Source organism: Papio anubis, chromosome 1, assembly GCF_008728515.1.
Source record: "Papio anubis isolate 15944 chromosome 1, Panubis1.0, whole genome shotgun sequence".
In the NCBI taxonomy this organism is placed as follows: domain Eukaryota; kingdom Metazoa; phylum Chordata; class Mammalia; order Primates; family Cercopithecidae; genus Papio; species Papio anubis.
The window spans coordinates 209,444,315-209,450,391 of NC_044976.1; the positions used below are offsets into that span (position 1 = coordinate 209,444,315).

At 48.5% G+C, this 6,077-nt stretch overlaps 1 pseudogene; it reads left to right on the forward strand.

The window, feature by feature from the left end:
- Positions 1 to 1,014: 1,014 nt before the first annotated feature.
- LOC101009591 lies at positions 1,015 to 5,092 on the forward strand (annotated as a pseudogene).
- The last annotated feature ends 985 nt before the right edge of the window (positions 5,093 to 6,077 follow it).

Sequence of the window (6,077 nt, forward strand, 5' to 3'; positions counted from 1 at the left end):
GGCAAAACTAATCCTAACCAAGACACCAGCTTTTCGTTGAATCAGTGTGTGAACTTGAACCAGACAATTTTTTCCCTGGGACTTATTCGTTCTACACAAGAGGCAGGGGTGCGGTGCTCTGCATAATTCTGAAGATCCAGAGTTTTTTCCTGGCCCACGTCCATGTTCACTTCTAATTGTTACAGTGCCTACATTACCATTTAGGGGACTATCCACTCCCTGCAATTCCATATGGTTAAGTGAGGCTGACACCACTTTCTGGCTGCAGGGGACAGGACAGGTAGGAACAGATATTGGAGGAACCACTGGTGTCTTGAGCGTGTGCTGTGCAGGGGGTAATGTCTGCACTGTCTGCACCCCACGTGGGCCCCATGTGTGAGCATTGACATAGGCTCAGCTGCTCGGGAAAGGGTCCACCTGTGTCTTCCCCAGGAAGACAGTCCCGACCTTGAATCACCATCCTGCCTGACCATCCCCGTGGCAAACTCTTACTTCTCAGCATCCACACACACACACGCGTGCACACGCACACACACACACGCGTGCACGCACACACATGTGCACACGCACGCTCACACACGCGCACATACACACGCACACGCTCACACACGCACGCACACACGCACGCACACACGCACACACACGCACGCACATACACACACACGCACGCACATATACACACACGCACGTGCACACACACACACGCATGCACACACACCCTGACATCACAGATAGAGACCATGGGGGTGGGGTAAGAGAAGTGTCCGTGGGAAGAGGAGATCTATAGGCTACACACAGGAATTTAGGCTTGAGCTAAGTTTGAGGTTTTCCCAGGGGCATCCCTTGGGGGACAGGGTGGAAGGAGAGACTGGGCCTCTACGTGTTCTGCTCACCTGCCTCCCCCTGCACCATCTCCTCCATGCTGGGTACCTGGATGGATCATTACTCCAGTGATTTCTATCAGACGCCACAGTTGCCCCCTCTCAAGGTGCTGGGGCCTATCTGCAGCTCAACATGCTTGGCCGGGGCCTGCAGCACTGTGTCCACCTACTCCTGGCCCAGCTGGAGCATCCAGAGCCCACTGAGGCAGAGTCTGAGGGTGAGGAGGCCTGGAGATGAGTGCAAGTGAGCATGTAGGGAAGGGATAGGGCTGGACCATACAGAGCAGAGCTGCCAGAAACTGGAGAGGGGACACAGCAGTGATAAACTCAGCCCAACTATGTGGTAGACTGCAGTCTAGGAAGACGTCCTGGGAGTGGGACATTGACTGGGCTTCTCTGATAGGCAGGGGGAAGGTTTTGTCATTGGAAGGCACGTGGAATGTCAGTCATGTTGATGTTTACTCTGAAGTGGGGAGGGGAGCAGCCTGACCCCTGAGACCTGGCTGGACATTGCTGTTGAGGTTCCAGTCAGATTTCTCAGCAGGATGCTGTCCACACCTTCTGTACATCCTGGGGTTCCCTTACCTGAGTCTCCTCCCTGATTAGAAGACTGCAAATGACCCTGTGGACTACTGTCTACACACCCCCCTACCCCATGACCCTCCATAGATGTACAGAATTTCACCAACCCTGCCTCCCTACAGCCCCTGTGGAAGGCCTGGGTGCAGCCAGGGTCCCACCTTGGAATAGACAGATGTAGGTTCAGACCCAGCTCCTCCTCCTTACCACTTATGTGACTCTGGGCAAAGCCACTGTGCCTCTCAGTGTCTCCCCAAGCCTCCTCTCCTGCACAATGGAGATCATCCTGGCATCAACTCCCTAGGGATGTCATCAGGCATGTGTGAGATAACACTTGAGAAACCTGTGGGCTGGTATCGCATGTAGGTAATGGACAAATTAGACATGAAATGCATGAAGGGATGGTAGGAATTATCCTGGAACACAACTAAAAAGAGGCCTGGGTTCCTGCCATGTGATCTCTGAAATGTCCCATTCCTCCTGGCCTCATTTTCCTGTGTGTACTATTAGAGGGCTGAAATTTAATAAATTTTGATATTGTCATCCTCATAAAAGCTTGCAATGGTTAAATGTGTGTTTAGATTCAGACCTAAGGGCCACATCTCAGCCTATGTGATAGGAGCCACCTCAATGGCTCCAAAAGGTTCCCCCACTTCCTGGTGGACACATCCTTGTGTCATGTCCTCCCCTGGAGTGTGGACTGACTCAGTGACTCACTTCTAACCAATAGAGTATGGCAGAAGGGATGAGATGTCACTTCCAAGATTCAGTTATAAAATGACTGTGACTAGTATCTTGCTGTTTCCCTTCTCTGTTCTCCTTTCCTTTCTCTGTGTTGTCCTCTCTCTGTCTCTCCCTCTCTCAGATCCCTGACTCTGGGGAATCAGCTGCTGCGTTATGAGCTTTCCTATGGAGAGGCTCATGTGTCCTAGGAAATAGAGAGGGCAATGGACAGAGGGGAGATCAGGCCATCAGTCCTAACTGAATCCTTCCAGTAACTATATGAGTGAGCTTAGCATTGGATCCAGCCCCACTTGAGCCTCAGTTGAGACCACAGCCCCAGCCTCCTCAGAGATATCATGGCAGAAGCACCCAGATAAGTCCTGCTGGATTCCCAGGCCTGGAAAAAGGAAGATCTACATGTTCATTGTAAGCCTCTAAGATTGGGGTAATGCTTTCATACAGCTGTAGATCACTAACACAGGGACATCCAGAATCCACCCCTGCCTTTACCCTCCCTCCCCTCCTCTACTCACAAACCCTCTCCAGCCACACTGGCCTTCTTTCTGCCTCCTCTCTGGCCAAACTCACTTTTTTCTGGACTTTTTGGCCATTGATTCTTCCCATGGCATACTGGTCTCAGTCTTTTGCAGGGGTGGTCCCAATTATCCTTCTCAGCATAAATGTCACCTCAGTGAGGTCTTTTCAGACCCATCTCCCACCCTTGAAGTGATCTTCATCTCCCCTTCATAGCACTGTGCTTTATTTCAATTTTATGCTCGCACTTTTCTTCTGTTTTAATGGTCTGTCCCTCCTCCCCTCCAGATTGTGAGCTCCTGGAGGACAAGGGTCATGTCATTCATTCACTCAGAGACCCTGACCATACTTAGCCCTGGAACAAGATAAGTGCTTGGGACCTAGTTACTGAATGAGTAAATGAGAGGATCTCAAGGCCCTCGTCCCAACTTTCCTCCATCTGACCAGCTCACACTGTGGAGATGAAAGCTCACAACAGGAAGTGAGGTCTGGTTGGTGGCAAGAAAATGGCCAGAATGACCCGTGGGTGGCTCCTCCCTGGCTCCAGTTGCTCCAGCAGAGCACTGTGGGCACTGCCTCCCTGGAGGCCAGTGCTAGCCCTGCACCCAAGGGAGGACAACCATGAGCAAAACACCTTTGTGGAGTGACTTCAAGGCATCAGCTCTCTCAGGTCCTAGCAGGGCAAAGGAGCAACACCCATGAGATCCAGAGTCATCGATGGGAGCCTTAGAACATTTTCTTGTCCCTTTACTGCCAGCACTGGTACTGGGGTCCAGTTCACTCACGAGGCCACATCACTATAGTCAGGTCAATGACTCTGCCTCAGCTTCCAAATGAAGCTCCCGAGGCTCGAACAGGTGGTCTTTGTCTTTGTTCAAGGATGACACATACAGTGCTCCGCCACATCCTTCTGTATCCCAAGTCTCAGTCCTCCAAGCTCCCACACCTGTCTCTCCTGCCAGCCCTTTAGACCTGATTATCTGCCCACAGCACCTCCCAGCCTGGACCTACCACTGCACTCCAGCCTGGGCGATCAGGTATTTTCCAGAATCAGCCTCCTGCTTTGCCTTCTCTGTTTTCTTAGTCTCCATCATTGTCCTAATGTGTGTTACTTTACTCTAAGTCTCAGGGAACACCTCTGATACTGCTTTTTTTTTTATTTTTTTCTTTTGAGACAGAGTCTTGCTCTGTCGCCCAGGTTGGAGTGCAGTGGCCTGATCTTGGCTCACTGCAACCTCTCCCTCCCAGGTTCCATTAACTGTCCTGCCTCAGCCTCCCAAGTAGCTGGGATTACAGGCATGTACCACCACATCTGGCTAGTTTTTGTATTATTTGTAGAAACGGGCCAGGCTGGTCTTGAATTACTGACCTCAGGTGATCCACTGCCTCGGCCTCCCAAAGTGCTGGGATTACAGGTGTGAGCCACCGCACCCAGCCTGATAATGCTTTTGGTAGTCCATTGGCTCTCCCTTTTCTGGCCAATCTGCCATCATCTGCTCTTGGTTCTGTGCACAGCCTTGACTGCGGTCACCTGCAACTCTGGGTAAGAAACCTTCCCAGCATGCTAACTCTGCCACATTAACCAAGCTAGCCCCTGTACACTCCATCATCCCCACATAGGATAGGGTTTTAGATGTCTACAAATGTGTAGGGAAGAAAAGGGGTCTCATCCTATCTTAGCTAGAAAATGATTATGAATTCCTGACAAATTGGTTTTAAAATGTGGTTTTACTCTTCCTAAGGTGGCACTCAGCAAGAAGAAGGCCATGTTCAGTCGAATGCCAGGATCACGAAGCCCAAGAGCAAGAAGCCAGACAAGTTCAAAATCCGATATCTCCCAGGCTCTTCTGGAGCTGGAGATTAACTTGGACCTCAAGGCTCAGTTCAGGGAGCTGAATATTACAGCAGCCAAGGAAACTGAAGATGATGGTGGGGAAAGCTATCATAATCTTTGTTCCCATTGCTCACCTGAAATCTTTCCAGAAAATCCAAGTCTGGCTAGTACGTGAATTGGAGAAAAAGTTTAGGGGGAAGCATGTTGTCTTTATTGCTCAGAGGAGAATTCTGCCTAAGCCAACCCGAACAGCCATACAAAAAATAAGCAAAAGCATCCCAGGTGCCGTACCCTGAAAGTCACGCATGACTCAATCCCCGAGGACTTGGTCTTCCCAAGTGAAATTGTGGACAAGAGAATCCACGTGAAACTGGATGGCAGCATCTCATAAAGGCTCATTTGGACAAAGCACAGCAAACAATGTGGAACACAACGTTAAAACTTTTTCTGGTGTCTATATGAAGCTCACAGGCAAGGATATAAATTTTGAATTCCCAGTTTCAACTATGAACAAAAATGACTAGATAAAGTATATTCACAGTAAAAAAAAAAAAAAAAAAAAAAGTGGCTTATCCTGCTTGGTGGAGTCAGAAAAGTTGACAGCAAAAAATAGAATCTGCAAAATTCTGATAGAAACGACAAAGAATCATTTCAACAATATGACCAGTAGACACTTGTCTTTTATGTGTATGACTATCATTTAAAATATGGAATTTAAGGTAAAGCTAACTCTGTTTTCTAGGGATGGCTGGAATAAGGACATTCTGTTATTTGTTTACTTTTTTTTTTTTTTTTTTGAGATGGAATCCCGCTCTTGTTGCCCAGGCTGGGGTACAGTGGCACAACCTCAGCTCCCTGCACCCTCTGCCTGCTAAGTTCACGTGATTCTCCTGCCTCAGGCTCTGGTATAGCTGGGATTACAGGCATGCACCACCACATCCAGCTAATTTTTGTATTTTTAGGAGAGATGGGGTTTCACCATGTTGACCAGGCTGACCTCCAACTCCTGACCTCAGGTGATCTGCCTGCCTCAGCCTCCCAAAGTGCTGGGTTTATAAGCGTCAGCCACGGCACCTAGCCTTGTTTGCTTTTTAAAATGCTTTCTAACCTGAAAAGAACCTTAGAAAGCAAATGGTCAAATCCTCACCTTTCGCAGGTGAGGCAGCTAAGGCCCAAAGGAAGGTTGTGTCTTACCTAATGGCACCAATCCCTTCACCTGTCTTACAAAATGGACATTATCTTATTCCTCTTGCTGTCTTCAGATTCCAAGCTGGTGCTTTTTATATGCAGTAGTAGGTACTCAATTAGTCTAATTTAGAAGAACTGAACTTTATTTAACACTGTTAACAATGTCTTGAGATGTTCTTACTACTCGTTGTAGGTTCACCTTTGTTTCTGGTGAACCATGGCAAAATAAAATTTCTTGAGCACAGCAATTTGAAATAAACAAGGCTCCTTTCCAGACACTGAGCAGAGAGGAATTATGCTGACAATTCTGATTAGCTTTCTGTATCCTCTCTGAGAAA